Below are 16479 nucleotides of genomic sequence, written 5' to 3' on the forward strand. Positions count from 1 at the left end.
CATCAGAGCGTGTACGTAAACTGCCCCTGGTTAACAGCTACCCAGTGTAAGGGCAGGACGTGAACCGAGAAGCGGGTTTTAGACGCCCACGCGCTCAACCCGTCTCTGTGGCACTGCATCTCTGAGACCGGTCTCGGGAAGAGTCCATAAACGGTTACTTCCGAAGTATGACACATCAAAAATTCAGCCGAAATCAGTGCCACTTACAAGTTCTCAAACGTCCTTAATAACCCTTTAGGTCGTACGCATACGCCTTACTAAAGGATTCCTTTCCATCCCACTCCTCAGAAAGTGGCAGAAAGGTGTGAAAGATTGCAAATTCGGTTTTCCTGGTGAAAACCCCAGAAAGGGTGGTTCCGGTTCCAGAACCAGCGGGGGATGCCCGCAGAGGCGGCGGGGGAGGGGCCGGATCCGACGACCTTTAAAGAGCCGGGCGCTGAGCCGCTCCTTCCTCTGACGCCATAGGCAACCTCTCAGAATAGAGCGGGCACCAACGCGCTCAGCCGATGGCACAGGACACGCGTCCTGCCAACCGGATTGGACGCTGCCGCGGCAGGGCTCAGTGGGCAGTACCCGAGTTCTGTTAGTCACTCGTCCTCCGCAATGTCACCGTCTGCCTCTTCCAGACGCACCCTTACGCCTCCCTTCCCCCTTACCCGGGTGGGGTTCCCAGGCTCCTCCCCCTAGTGACTTAGCGCCTCCGCGCTCCCCCCACCGCTCGCTCGGCCTGCGGCTGCCATGGCAACCGTACGCCGCCGCCGCCGCCTCTTCACGCACGTCAGGAACTAACGGACTCAGTGGCGGCGGCGGCGGCGGCCGGTGCCCCACCCCCACCCGGACCGCCTCACCAACGGCGGGCCGACCTGCGGCACGTAAGTAATGGATCAGAGGGAGACGGGCGCATAAAAGGAGAGCAGGTGGTGGGGTGTTCAGGTTGACAGCCACACCCGGTCTCCCGCTGCCACGGCAGTGCGGCGGCACGCAACCTGGGGCGCCGGGAGGGGAAGTAGAGAACAGTGGAAGCGCCAGGCTCGCGGGGCATTATGGGGATTGTAGTTTAGCTGCTCCACAGGCTTGCGGCCTTGGCGGGATGGCGGGGACCGGCGAACTACAAAGCCCGGCGGCCCTGACCGTTGGGAAAGACCGATAAACTTTAAGCGGACCGGGCGAGAGAAAAATCTGTCTTTGTGGTGCAGGGGCTCTTGGGTGGTCGCGGAACTGGGCTCTGCGCTGGGAAAGGGAAGTGGAGGTGAGACTTGGGCTTCCCGCCCTGCCGTTTGGCCCGCCCCGGCTAACTGCGCTCGGCCCCACCCCGACGGGGCTGGGCCGCCGCCCAGCCTGGTCTCAGGGATGAGCAGCCGCCCCAGCTGCAGGGCTTCGGGCCTGCGGCGTCTCTGACCCTCCCAGGTTGCTGCCTCTGGGTGCCGAACCGTATGTATGGCACGCATTTGATGTGAGACCCGAGAAACTTTTTTTTTTTTTTTTTTTTTTTTTTTTAAACTGGCCTTTCTCCTTTCCCTAATACGTTTATTTCTAGGTATTTAATTATATTTATTCTTAAGCAGCTCAGGTGTTTGCATATTAAACCCATTAATAATTACTCAAAGGGCGTTAATGCTTAAAGATCAAGTGTAGACAAGTTGTAGAAGTAGAGACCATGCTATTATATAGTAGCTGCTTTTTTTTTTTTAACCGTTTTGCCTTTTGCATTTTATTTATTGAGGGTCAAGATTGCAAAATGAGTACTCCTACACCCCCACTTACTAGCTTGAATATTGCCTACACATATTTTGATTCTATTTTGACGATTAGTTTAACTTTATTTTTTTTTACTAGTGATTTTTAAAGCACAGAGTTGTATTTTTTTTATTTTTAGCAGTGGGTAGTAGTAATTATTTTCTTTGGTATTTCATTGTTCTCAGAATTATTCAGGAGCATATTTTCAAAATGAAAAATGCTATGTTCTACTTTAAAAAAAATTATTCTGCAGTACACCTTAGTCCTTAGAGTTTGCTCAGGTCCTGGTGGTAAGGAAGCCAACACAGATTTAGAAAACCTGCCTTAATTACCCTTTAGAATTTTTTCAACAGGGAGATAACCGTCCTAGAAATTAAGTATTTTATATAATATCTAGAAAAATTGTTGATAGGACAGTGGGCTTTGTGTGTGTTAGTTTTTTTGTTTTTGTTTTGTTTTGTGTTTTTTTTTTTTTAATTAGAGAGGGGGAAGGGAAGGGGCAGAGAGAGAGAGGGAGGGAGAGAGACTCTTAAGCAGACTGCTGGCTTTATCTCAGGATCCTGAAATCACAACCAGAGCTGAAACAAGAGTCAGATGCTTAGCTGACTATACCACCCAGGCACCCCTGTTTGTGTTTTTTAAATAAGAAGACAACACAAGGCCACTACAGAATCCCCCTTTTCTCTATTACAATGAGGCTGACTTGTAAATTTTACTTAAAGTACCATTTTTGTACAAGGAGTTGGAAAGTAAATTTAAAAAGACCCTTAGGAAAAAAAAATTGAGGCCTTAATGGCGTATAGTACAGGGGTTGGAAGCATATTATTTGTTTATTCAAGATTTGTTAAGAACCTATGATATTGTAGGTGTTATGCCTGGTAGTGGTAATAAAAATGTAATAGAAGATAGTCTGTGTTCTGCCTGAGCAAACAGTCATGTTATCACAGTAGTAAGATAGGGATAGGTGCAAGTTGCTAAAGGAGCCCGGAATGGAAATAAACAGTAATATAACAGTAATATTTATTGAATACTTTATTTCAGGGAGGCACTGTACGGAATTTTGCATGTAGCCCATTATGTAATCCTCATAAAAATCCCTAACTACTGTTACTTAGAGTTGAAGAAACAGACTTAGAGATCTTGTTCAGTCATAGCTGATAAGGTTTGAACCTGGGATTACAACCCAGGTGGGTCTAATTTAAGTCATGATCTCAAGCACTGATGCCATTCTCTTGACCTGTCTAAGGAGATTGGGGGAAGTTTCTAGTATGATGTGACATTTGACTTCAGCTAAGTAAGTTGACTAACGTTTCACTGGGAGAGAAGGTGAGGAAAGTGATTTTTTTTTTAAGATTTTATTTATTTATTTATTTGACAGAGATCACAAGTAGGCAGAGAGGCGGGGCAGGGGGTGGGGGGTGGCGGGAAGCAGGCTCCCTGCTGAGCAGAGAGCCTGATGCGGTGCTTGATCAGAGTACCCTGAGATCATGACCAGAGCTGAAGGCAGAGGCTTAACCCACTGAGCCATCCAGGTGCCCCTGAGGAAAGTGATTTTAGGCACATGGCACAACAAAAGCAAAGGATAGATTCCAGAGTTTTGTGTTTGGAGAATCCTAGGTCATTCTGATGCCTGAATCCTAGAGTACTTGCAATGTAGTTGGGGGAGAGGTTAGAAGAGAACTCGGTACCATGATTTTTTTTTTTTCCCCAACATAGGGCAACCATTGAAGAATTTCAAATGTAATGTTAATTGGGTTTGTATTTTAGAACGGTAACTCCAGCTGAAGTTTGGAGAGGGGAGAATAGAGTGGTGTAGGGAAACCAGTTTTAGGGGAAAAAAATGTACAATAGAAAAATGAAGATACATCTGAACCAAGCAGTTGAGGTTATGGTAGACAGGGATTGTAGAAGGATTTAAGGGATAAAATTGATATGACTTTAGCTGGGGGCTAGAAAGTTTTGGAACCCTAAAACAAATGATTTCTAATTTTCTGGCTAGGATGTTTGTGAGGATAGTGAAACCATTTATTTGAGAGGAGGAAAAGCAGGGTTTTGTTGGAGTTAAAGATAAAGGTCTGTTCAGTTCTGAGCATTTATTTAAAATTCCTGTGGGATACTGAGGTAAGGATGCATTTGGATCTGGAGCTCAGGAGAGCTTTCACGGTTGGGGGTGGGGATTTGCATGTGTGTAAGTAGTTGAAATTACAGGAGAGGGGATCAGCTCACATTGGAGAAATGTGTGGAAATGAAAAAGGAAAAGTTTTAATATGGAACTCTTAGGAAGGAACAGCATTTTGGGTGTGTGTGCCTGTGTGCCCACATGTGTGTGTTGGGGCAGGAGAATGGGACCATGTTTGAAAGGAAGTGAGAAAAGCGCCTACAAATGAGACTGAGGGGTTGGGAGGCAGAGAAGAATCAGAGTGAGCATGCATTAACAAATGACAAAGGAGAGGAAAAAAAGAAGCAGGAATGGACCAGAGTATCTTGTGTCTCGGAGAGGGCAAGTAAGGTAAAGACTGAAAAATGTACAGTGGATTTGGTGGCTGTAAAGTATTTCTAAACTTCTTTGCAAAAATGAAGAGAAATGCGAGCAGAGGCTACGTGAAAAACAAGTTTAAAAAGTTTAAAAATTTTCCTTGATAATATATATACAAAAGAAAATAAAATAATGAGCTCCCCATGTAGTTGTCAGTTTCCTTGAAGAATGAGCACATAACCAATTTTGTTTCATCTGTTACTCCTTCCCGCAAATGGATTATCTTAAAGCTAAACTCAGATATATCTTTTTATCTATAATTATTTCAGTATGTATCTTGAAAATTAAGGGTTCTTGGGGTGCCTGGCTGGCTCAGTCAGTAGAGTGAGCAACTCTGGATCTTGGGGTTGTGAGTTCAAGCCCCATGATTGGGTTTAGAGATTACTTAAATAAAAAAACTTTTAAAAAAGAATTAAGGATTCTTAAAACCCTGTGATATTATGCTACTTACTTGACAGTACTTCCTTACTCTGAAACTTCCAGGCATACTTCTCTTTTTAAAGAAGTTTGACTCTGAAGAAAAGAAACAGATGAGGCAGTAACTAAAAAGGGTTTGTAGGTTTTCTGTTTCTGTTTTCGTTTTTTTAAAGACTGATAAACTATTAGGGAAAGAGCCAATAAAGAGGAAATGTTTGCAGATGTAGAAAATAAAGAGAGGAGATAGCTGATAAAGGACTCTGAAAATTTAGGGAAGGATGAGGGTGGAAGAATTAGTTTAGAATTAGTTATATTGTGTAAGTATCAACTAAGTGCCCACTGTGATCCTAGGCAGTGTGCTGATGTAGACAGGAGGAGAGCGGCACTGAAAAGGAGAGAAGTGAGAATATAGATAATTTATAAGTTAGAGAGTTCAAACTTATGATCTCTGAGAGGTTGATAGGAATCAAGGTCAGTTGATGAGAGGAGATTGGGTTTAAGAAAGGAGAATGGTGGAGATTTGGAATAGCCAGTGTAGAAAGCTAGGATGGGTTAAGAATGGTTTTGTCAAGCTGAGATTAGAATTCAGTAATTTTCAATGACCGCAAAACACAAGGTTGTGTGATTCCCGCCACCCCCTGAAATTTCGATTTACTATGGGAGAGCTTAAAATACTAAGGAAACCTATAGCTTAATGTGTTACTAAAGAGAAGAGAATCCAGGCCAAGAACTTATGATTGAGTATTCTTAAACAACTTTATATTTATTCATTTAACTGATAATTATTATCTATCTTGTATAAATATCACAGTAAAATTAGAAAGCTCCTATGGATCCTTTGGATTAGCACTTTATACTTTATTTTCTCAACATGCAGAGTGGTATTCTTTTATAGAGAACATTGCTCCAAGGAGCGTTTACTGACTATGGTATAGTGGAAGGGGTCAGATACATCTGTTGTCAATTCTGGAACTACAGTTTATTTTCTATATAATCACAGGCAAGTTTACCAATCTGTCTCCTTACTAAAAAAAAAAAAAAAAAAAAAAAAAAGATAGTAATACTATTTACAAGATTTTTGGGAGGAATAGGCAGTTTAACAGAGGTAAACCCTAAGTGCCCAGTGACTGAACACCTTTCTCTTCCCTCCCTCCCCCATAGCAACAATGTGCCAGGGTTGTCATTTCTGTTTGACGAGAGACCTTGTTCTGTGACTACCTGATCATATTAAGCAGGTAGTTCAAGGCAGTAAGTATATTACAAAATAATGATTTGTTCTATAAAAGGATTCATCAGTTACTCTTTTAAGTGAGGCTTCCTTAAATGCCGTAAAATGTTTTTTTTTTTTTTGTAGACAATTAATAATATTAACATCTTTGCCTTGGTTTCGTCTTCAGAGAAATTTGGAATTCTGCTGCATGATATGAGATTCCAGTAGCCTAAATTTCTTTGACTATATCTCATTTCTGGACTGATTTATATTATGATGTCACTGATTTTGAACCTCAGTTTATAAAATGGAAATATGTATATTTTAATGTACTCAGCATTATTTCAAACACTTTTTTCTCCTAGATAACTTTTCTCATATATGGTAGGCCTAGTGAAATACTGCCTTAGAGCACTTAGTAACTTAGGTATATACAGGCATTAGCTAGAAAAATTTAAGGCATAGATTGTGAGAGGAGTGAAAAAAAAACCAAAAGGAGTGTTTTCCAAGGCGAGCTGTTTAATGTCCACTACATGTCTTTGTTTCTTTTGCTATGGATGGTTAGATTATGGCCCTATTTGAAGGTATGGAGATGGAATAAATGACCTTTTAAGTCCCTTGCCAACTTTGTAATTTAATTACTAGTTGTCCATTAATAATTGTTGACTAAAAGCTCCTGTTAAGCAGCCTGTTAAAAAGTGACTTTTATTTTTTAAGTTTTTATTTAAATTCCAGTTAATTAGGGGCACCTGGGTGGCTGAGTCTGTTAGGTGTCTGCAGTTGGCTCAGGTCATGATCCTGGGATCTTGGAATTGAGCCCCCTCATCAGGCTCCCTGCTCAGCAGGAATCTGCTTCCTTTGCCGCTCACCCGGCTCGTGCTCTTTCTCTCTTTCAAATAAGTAAATAAAAATCTTAAAAAAAATAAATTCCAGTAGTTAACATATAATGTGTTATGAGTTTCAGGTGTACAGTAGTGATTCAACACTTCACACAATAACCGGTGCTTCACACAAGTGCATTTCGTAATCTCCTTCACCTGTTTCCCCCATTCTCCCATCTGGTGGCCATCAGTTTGTTCTCTGTAGGAAGAGTCTGTTTCTTCCTTTGCCTCCCCCTCAGCATTTTTCCCCTTTGCTTGTTTTTTGTCTCTTGAATTCCATCTATGAGTGAAGTCATGGTATTTGTCTTTGACTTATTTCGCTCAGCATACTCATGTCGTTTCAAATGTCAAGATTTCATTATTTTTTACAAGTGAGCTTTAGTTTCAAATGATTATTCTTTCTAATTTTTTGGGTATGAAGATATTTTTTATAAATGCTTCTGTAACTTATAATCATGTCTGTATAACTTCAACTTCATTTCATTTATTTCAGTAGCATGTTCTTTCATTCTCTTTGATTTCTCTGTACCCGTGATGTCTTAAACTTAAGTATCTTTTCCTTTCTGATGATTTTCCCCTCTTCCATTTTTCTTGGTGAATATGGGCCTTCCATATACATGGGTGTTTGCTAAATGGGGTAGGTGTTTGCTAAATAGTATAGAATGGATGATGAATGTGTGAGCGAATAGATATGATAATATTAATTGATTAAAGACTACTTGGTAAAGTAATGTGATGCAGACAGGGTTTTGAAAGGTTTCATGTAATATCTTTCAAATACCTTGAAGTTAAGACAGTAGTATGTAATTATATAGGCAACTGGAATAAAATCTATGATTTCATCTCTACTAGCTAGCCTTTTATTTATTTTTGGGTTAGCTATATAACTTGAAGGAGTTAATGTATTTTGAAGGAATTTGAGCGGTAGAGTATAATGACCCAACAGTGCAGGCTCTGAATTTAGACACATCCAGGTGTAAATCCAGGCTGGGTGTTTAAATTCTTTAAAGCTTCAGCCTCCTCTTCTATTAAATGGGGATAACCATTTTTATTCACTAGTGTGATGAGGATTAAAGGAGATAATGACTAGACAGCCATTTTTATCATATTTCCTCACGTGGAATAAACATTCAGTGAATGTTATTTCTATGTTAAAAGGATACTTAAGTACTTAAGATAAAATATATTGTTTAAGCTGCCATCTTGACACAGAATGGCAGGTATAGACATTGTCAGCTGCCTCAGTGTTGTAAAGAATTGAGTACCTGGGCAGAAATTACTGTTGTGGCTACTTCTTTAGAAACTTAAACTCTTAGAATGATCGCTTTAGATTCTTTTATTTTGTATGGACGGTCATTTGTCTGTTCCCTAAGCATTTCAGAGTGAGCTTAGATAAGGAAACACATGAAAAGACTTGGTTGCTACAGGCACTTTCCTGTTGTCTCTGAGTTTGTGATGAAGTCCTATTCTCCATTATTCATGGCCAGCTACAGTCCTTGAGCATATAACCCTTTATGAAGAAATGGGAGGTATTGTGGCTTTCAGAATAAACTGTTTTGGTGACTAGTATTCACATAGTGGGTTAATTTATTGCTATTAAAACATAGTTCAAAATGCGGTAATTTGAGCAGTTGTGGTTATGTGTTTTTTTAATTACTTGGATTTATAGCAGTCATTGTATGAAATAGACTGGACTTTGGCGATTTCAATAAACTTTTTTTTAAGTATGTAGAGGCTGAACATTGGTAGAATTCAACATGATACAAAATGCTTAAAATCAAGTCTGATTTGTTGTTTTGCTACCACAGTTTCAACTTCTATTATTTTGTTCGCATCGCTGTAGTTGAGGCTGCTTCAGTGTTTTTGAAATAAATATTTAAGGAATTTGCAACTCATAGAAGGAAAAGGAATATTCTGAGAGGATTATGGAAGTGTGAAAATGAAAATAGCTTAAAGCAATATTTTTTAAAGCTTCACATACATTATAACTGAATTAGATATCACTCGCTCATTCTAAAAAATTAGTTTGAAAAAAGTTTTCTTTCTCATTTTAAAACCACAACTGTGGAGACAAAAGAATTATTTGTGACATCTTAAGCAGTTTAGGCTTCTCAGTATACGCTAGTTTTTGTTTTCCCGAACATGTGCCTTAGTCTTGGTATAAGGTAAAAATCCAAGTATGTTGGGAGAGAAAGCTCTGTGAGTGTGTGTGTGTGTGTGTGTGTGTGTGTGTATTGTGGGAGAATGGTAGTTCAAAAGAGAAGAAAGTGTGGCTGTAGATGTAATGTAGCTGAAGAGAGATTGGAACCAGGATTTTATTTGATTCGTTAGGGTTAAATATGAGTCTTAAGTCATAATAAGTCATAATTATGTAGGACCAAATGAAACAATATTCTTTCTTCTTGGTCTGAGCATGAACTTGAACAGAGCTCTTCTCATTCTGAGCATGGAACTCTCTTTGAGCAAAGAACTCTCCTTGAAGATACTAGTTGGATTGTTCTGTATAGGGCAATATTACTGGATCAGTTCAGCAGTAAATACTGTAAGAAGGTGCTGAATCCATTTTTGAATACGTGATAATCTCAGAATAAGAGAAGTATTGTCAAGCATGACATTGCTTAAAGCAATTCATGCCTTTTTTTAGATGTAACCTGACATTTTAAGTCCTAGAAACTTCTCGGGGCACCTGAGTGCCTCTGTTGAGCATCTGCCTTCGGCTCAGGTCATGATCCCGGGGTCCTGGGATCAGCCATGGCTCAGGCTCTGCCATTTGCCCCTCTCCCCTGTTTGTGTTCTCTCTCTCTCTCTCTCTCTCTCTGTCAAATAAATAAAATTTTTGGGAAAAAAAAGTCCTAGAAACTTATAATTTATATTAAAGGAGATTTTTTAGAAACCCTCTATATTTCAAGATTATGGTTAAGAGTAACTAAAATTATGGTACAGCTTCTAGGAGTTTATTTCTTATTATTTTTAAATATTTATTTGAGAGAGAGAGCATGCTCTGAGAGAGAGTGTGAGTGGGGTGGGGGGAGGGGGAGAAGCAGGCACCTTGCCGAGCAATCACGACCTGAGCTGAAGGCAGCCACTTAACCTACTGAGCCACCCAGGCGCTCGTAGGCGTTTATAATGAAAACTGGGTCAGTTGATTTCTTGTTATTTTTGAGGAAAATTAGCTGCTCTAAACCTCTATATTAATGTTGAGTGTGGAGTAAAGATAATAGCTTACATTGATTCACTGCTCTTTATTTGCTAGGAAGGATGCTAAGATCACATTTTTTTTTTTTTAAGATTATTTATTTATTTATTTGACAGAGAGAGATCACAAGTAGATGGAGAGGCAGGCAGAGAGAGAGAGAGAGGGAAGCAGGCTCCCTGCCTAGCAGAGAGCCCGACGTGGGACTCGATCCCAGGACCCTGAGATCATGACCTGAGCCGAAGGCCGCGGCCCAACCCACTGAGCCACCCAGGCGCCCCTAACATCACATTTAGTTTTTAACTTTATGATGATAAATATTGTTTTACCTATTGTATAGATAAAGAACTAAGGCCTAGAGAAATTACACGTTTGCCTGAGGCCACAACTAAAACGTTGTGGTGCCTACATTTATAATCCATTTTTTTCTGCTTGAAATTTTTATATTGCCTTCACACTTGAATAGTTTAGTTTGGTATACTATTCAGTGTTGCAGTTTCCCCACCCCCACCCTCCTTTAGCACTTGGAAGGTATAATTTCACTGACTCTAGGTTTCCACGGAAACCTAACTTTTGAAAAGTTAGCTGTCTTTTTTTTTTTTTTTTTAAAGGTATTGTAGTATTTGTTTCTGTTGCTTTTAACATTCTTTAGTTTTACTACCTTGTCTCTACGTGTGGACTTATCTTTATTTAAATAGTTATTATTGTCCCTAGATTTTGGAAATTTCTTAGTCATTATCGCCTGGGTATTTTCTCTCTTTTTTTCCTTCTGGAATTCATAATAGACATATCATGGACCACCTCTTTCTATTCTCTGCATTTCTTACCTTTGCTTACTTAACTTTGTCTCTAAAAGCTGCATTCTGGACAATTTCTTTAGCTCTCTCTTCTGGTTCCTTGATTCTTTTTTTCATCTGTGTCAAATCTGCTATTTGCTTATTAGTTCATTGAGCTTTTAATTTCAGTGACTTTTTTTTTTAATGCTACAAGTTTTGAATCTTTTTTGTATCTGCCTATTCATTTTTAATGTGTTTTCTATGCTTTTAAATATACTTATTTTATAGTAAATAATAGGTTATGTGCTTTAGATAATAACATTATACGTTATACCATTTGACTCTGTCTTATGGTAGATTGTATCTTTTTTTGTATCTTGAAGTTTTAGATCTAACCTCAAATTCTGTGAGGTTTGGGAAAAGAATATATGCTGTACTTTTTTTTCCTTGAAAAGTACCTATGGAGAAATGATGAATAAATAAACAAACTTTAACATTTCCATATAATGAGGTACTGCTCAGCTGCAAAAACATGCAACAACATGGTTGAATCTCAGAAGCATTTTCTTAATGAAAGAAGCCAAACACCAGAATACACAGAGTGATCTATTCATGTCACATTCTAGAATAGACAAAACTATGGTATGTGAACAGAAGAATACATCATGGGGGTAGAGACTGACTGCAGAGTGGCAGGAAGGAGTTTTCTGGGGTGATGGTAATGTTTTATATGTCACAGTGGTGGTGGATATGCAACTATACATTTTTCAAAAGAAATAAAATCCTACAACTTAATAAAAGTTACAGCTCAATAAAACTGATTTTTAAAGCTCAGGTAAGGGGTACCTGGGTGACATAGTCGGTTAAGCATCTGACACTTGGTCTCAGCCCAGGTTGTGATATCAGGATTGTGAGATCTTGTCCTCTTTGGGGTTCTGCATTCAGCATGGAATCTGTTTGAAATTCTCTCTCCCTCTTCCTCTGCCCCCCCCACTTGTGCATGTGTTCTCTATCTCTCAGATAAATCAATAAATCTTACAAAAAATTTAAAAAGCAGGCAAAACTCATCAAGGATCCTTTTGGAATGCTGTAAATGTTCTGTGTTGTGATGTGGGTGTTACCTGGATGCCCTAGTGTTAAAATTCATTGAGCTGTACATTTAAGACTTCTGTACTACTATATAAGTTATATACTTCAATGAAAAAATGCAAAAGAAAAAAATACTCTAGAGAAAAGTCAGAATATAAATTGGAGAAAATCTTGAAGGAAGTAGAGCCAGAGGACAAAGAGATGGAAAATAAGAGAGAAAGGATAAGAAAATGGGAGGACCAACCTAGGGTCCAGCATCTGAATGAAAGGTGTTCCAGAAAAAAACAGAAAAAATGGAAAGAAATCATCAATGGAATAATTCAGACATTTTCCTAAAATTAAAGACATTAATTTCTAGATTGAAAGAGTCCCAAATAGACCATTTCAAATACATCATCAACAATTTTTGAAAGCCTGTGTGAAAGAGAAGATCCCACAGACTTTCAGAAAGGGCAACAAAACAGGTGATACATAAAGGGTCAGGAATTTCAATGGTGCCAGTCTTCTGAACTTAATTGAAACCTAGAAGGTAGTAGAGCAGTACCTTCAAAATTGTGAAGGAAAATTATTTGCAAACTAGCATTCAGTAGCTAAACTACCAATAAACTATGAAGGTAAAATAAAGGTAGAATAAAGTCTCAAAAACTCTACCTCTCATATATGGAAAATGTGTTTCATAAAAGTAAGGGAGCAACCAAGAAAGAGAAAGACATAGACCAAAATAATTAAATATAAATAAATAAATAAATAAATAAACAAACAAACAAACAAACATAGAAGAGGCAAAGGGACTCCTCAGGGTAAAACTGATACCAAGTTAACAGTTTTGAAAAGTAGGTAGAGTGTCTTCCTTCAGAGCAAAGGTTAGGCTTGCTTATAGTCTTGGAAGAAAGTGATAGTATCTTCTTGGAACAAAGGATAGTTTCCGTATAATAGATTGGCTTCCCTAAACTGAGGATTCCTCTCCTGTAATGCAACCTACTGTATATGAGGATATCAGCCAGTCCATTGTGCATTGCCTTATGGCAACTGGGGCTTGAGGAACTGGTGCCCCCTCCCTCCCTATGCCTTGGGTTGTCTTCTGAAACTTTTATAGTTTTAACTTATGTTTTGGTCAGTAATTTATTTTGAGATAATTTTTGTATCTGATATTAAGAGTTGAGGTTCAGGTTCTTTTTGCATTTGGATTTATGGTTATTTTAGTACCCTTTTTTTGGGAAAAAAATTGTCCTTGTTGACTTTCCGTGACAACTTTGTGAGAAATTAATTGGCCATATATTATGGATCTTTTTTTTTTTTTTTAAAGATTTTATTCATTTATTTGACAGACAGAAATCACAAGTAGGTGGAGAGGCAGGCAGAGAGAGAGAAAGGAGGAAGCAGGCTCCCCGCTGAGCAGAGAGCCCGATGCAGGGCTCGATCCCAGAACCCCGGGATCATGACCCGAGCCGAAGGCAGATCATGACCCACTGAGCCACCCAGGCGCCCCTATTATGGATCTATTTTTGAATGGTCTAATTGTTCCATTGGTCTGTGAGTCTGTATGCCAAAACTACACTGTTTTGATTATTACAACTTTGTAGTAAGTCTTGGGAATCAGATACTGTAAGTTGTCTTACTTTGGTAAACTGTTTTGTATTTCCATATAATTTCCATATAAATTGTGAAATCAGCTTGTCAGTTTTTACAAGAAAGGCTGCTGGAATTTTATTTGGGATTTTGACTCTATAATCACTTTCAAGAGATTTGATATCTTACCCTGATGAATGTATCAGTTCATAAGCATGCTTACGCCTGTATATCCACTAATTTAGGTCATCTTTAACTTCCCTTAGAAATTTTTGGTTGTTTTCAATATTCAGATCTTGCATGTATTTTGTTTAAACTTATCCCTGAGTATTTAATGATTTTTAATATTTTCATTTTTGATTTTTGTTTTCAGTTATTTATTATTAATAAGTACAAATGCAGTTGATTTTTTGCAGTTGATTTTTAAAATATTGACTTTGTGTCCTACAACATAATAGCTTTTGAGTTACAAAATAAATTTTGAGTTACAAAACTCACTTATTAGTTCTAGTAACTTGTAGATTCTCTAGGATTTTCTCCATTAATAATCATATTGTATATGAATACAAGCAATTTCTTTTCCCATCCCTAGGCCTTTTATTTTTTTTTTTCTTACTTGATTGCGGTAGTTAGAACTTCTAGTTCTAATGTTGAATAGAAGGGATAAGAGCAAATATATGAGCCCTGTCTTTCTTGATATTGGGGAAGAGCATTCACTCTTTCGCAGTAAATATGATTTTAGCTGTGGGTATTTCACTGATGCTCTTTACTGGGTTGAGGAAATTCTCTTCTTATTTTGCTGAGTTCTTATGAATGGTGTTGATTTTTTTGTCAAAGCTTTTTATGTATTTTTGAGAATCATATATTTCATTTCTAGTCTTCTAAAATTCTATTGACTGTTTTTTAAATGTAAACCACTTTGGAAAAAAAAAAACACCTTGAATTTTTGATATAAACACCTCTTTATAATGCATTACTTTTTTTATATATTACTGCATTTGACTACCTAACATTTAAAGATTTTTCTATCTTCCTGAGTGGTACTTGTGTGTAAATTTCTTTTATATAATGTCTGGTTTTGGTAGCTGGATAATATTGGCCTTAAAATACAACTTGGTTGTTTTTCTTCCTCTTCTCTTTTATCTGAGAGTTTGTGTAGAAGTGGTTTTATTTTTTCCTTAAATGCTTTGGGAGAATTCATTAGTGATACCATTTGAATCTGGAGAGTTTACTTGTTTTGATAAGATTTTAAATTATAAGTTGTGGGGTGCCTGGGTGGCTTAGTGGGTTAAGCCTCTGCCTTGGGCTCAGGTCATGATCTCAGGGTCCTGGGGCCTCTGCCTTGGGCTCAGGTCATGATCTCAGGGTCCTGGGGTCGAGTCCCGCATAGGGCTCTGCTCAGCGGTGCTCAGCGGGGAGCCTGCTTCCTCCTCTCTCTCTCTCTGCTTGCCTCTCTGCCTACTTGTGATCTCTCTGTCAAATAAATAAATAAAATCTTTTAAAAAAATTATAAGTTGCATATCATTGATTGATATAGGACTATTCAGATTAATCACTCCATTTCTTCTTGAGTAAGCTTTGGTATTTTGTGACCTTTATAGAATTTGCACATTTTATTAAGTCCTCTTTTGCCTTTGAATATCTCTAAAGTTTGTAATGCTAACCCCTCCTTCATTTCTGATTTTGTTAATTTGTGTTTTCTCTTTCCCTTTCCTGGTCAGTATTACTAGAGGTATATTCATTTTAATGACATTTCTAAAGAACCAGCTTGGCTATATTGAAATTTTCTATTCTTCTGATTTCTGTTCTTAAATTTATTATGTTCTACTTCTTTTGGGTTTAATTTGCTTGCATTTTCCCAGATTTTTTTTTTTTTTTAAATTTTTAAAAGGAACTTTATTTATTTGAGAGAGACAGCACGAGCAAGAGGGGAGTAGAAAGGCAGAGTGGGAGGGAGAACCAGGCTCCGTGCTGAGTGGAGAGCCTGATGTGGGCCAGTTCCAGGACCTGGAGATCCTGTGCTGAGTGGAAGGCACAGGCTCAACCATCTGAGCCACGTGAGCACCCCTTCCCAGATTCTTAAGATAGAAGCTGAAAGCAGGAGTCAGCAAATAAGAATCTGGGGACCAAATCTAGCCAGCCACTTTTTTGACTGGCCTATGAACTGAGAATGGTTTTTACATTCTTCTAGTGGTTAAAAAAGTCAAAAGAATACTGTTTTGTGACATGTAGAACTTAAGTGAAATTCAGTTACCAGTGTCCATTAATAAAGGTTTATTGGAACACAGCCACACATATTACTTATGGCAACTTTTGTGAGTTTGAGTAGTTGGGACAGAGATTTTGCAACATTCTTAATGTTTTTGTACTGCTGCTTGGTGCACTATAATCTCTTTTAAGTAATTTGCATATCACTATTCGGTGACCATTTACTTTATTATCAGGACTTTACCCATCACGTTGAAACAAGAAAAGATGAGAAAAAAATGGACTTGGCATATTATACTTCTAGAGTACCTTAGAGTATGGATTGTCAAATTAGGTGACAGAGTATTGATTATTATGCGGTGATACCATAGCTGTGCTAAAAGATACACAGTACACACTGATATTACCAGACTAATCACTCATCAAAGTATTCCCTTCTCACAGGAAAATAATGTTTGGAAAAATTAGAAATTTTAAAAAGGAATATCTTACCATAGCAGAATTTCTTCCCAAAATTATTAACAATGAAAATCAGGCTGCACTGAGGTTAAGTTTCTGAGTGTCTCATTTGTTAACCAAGTAAGGAAGTTGTTTACTGATGGTGCCTTAACTAAATCCTGTTTGATTGTAGTGGCCAAAGAAATGTGTCTGGAGAAAATAAACTTGTTTAAAGCTATTAGCCTTTTGGCGAGAACAGTTGCTGGAAGAGTTGAGAACATTGATAATCAATTAAAAAACAAAGCAGAGGATTTTGAGTGGTTTTCCTTGGCTTTTCTGGATTGACAGAGGTTACCAGTACAGCTCAAGTGTTATTCAAGAAGTCAATTCTAAGTTTGAAGTTTTTGATGAACTAGTTTTAAAAA

General features: G+C 38.3%; 1 protein-coding gene across 6 annotated transcripts in view; it reads left to right on the forward strand.

Annotated features, from left to right (window-relative positions):
* The first annotated feature begins 482 nt into the window (after positions 1-482).
* Positions 483-16479, forward strand: part of KATNAL1 (katanin catalytic subunit A1 like 1) — a 77776-nt gene continuing 61779 nt past the window's right edge. Inside the window, exon 1 of one of the 6 annotated variants that reach the window (XM_032314748.1) lies at positions 483-872. The gene's annotated coding sequence lies outside the window, so the exon portion shown is untranslated. Of the gene's footprint in view, positions 873-932; positions 1250-1296; positions 1454-1518; positions 1538-4799; positions 4825-16479 lie in introns of those variants that run through there. The other 5 variants (XM_032314750.1, XM_032314751.1, XM_032314752.1 and 2 more) reach the window with 5 other exon arrangements.

Source organism: Mustela erminea, chromosome 15 (assembly GCF_009829155.1).
Source record: "Mustela erminea isolate mMusErm1 chromosome 15, mMusErm1.Pri, whole genome shotgun sequence".
In the NCBI taxonomy this organism is placed as follows: domain Eukaryota; kingdom Metazoa; phylum Chordata; class Mammalia; order Carnivora; family Mustelidae; genus Mustela; species Mustela erminea.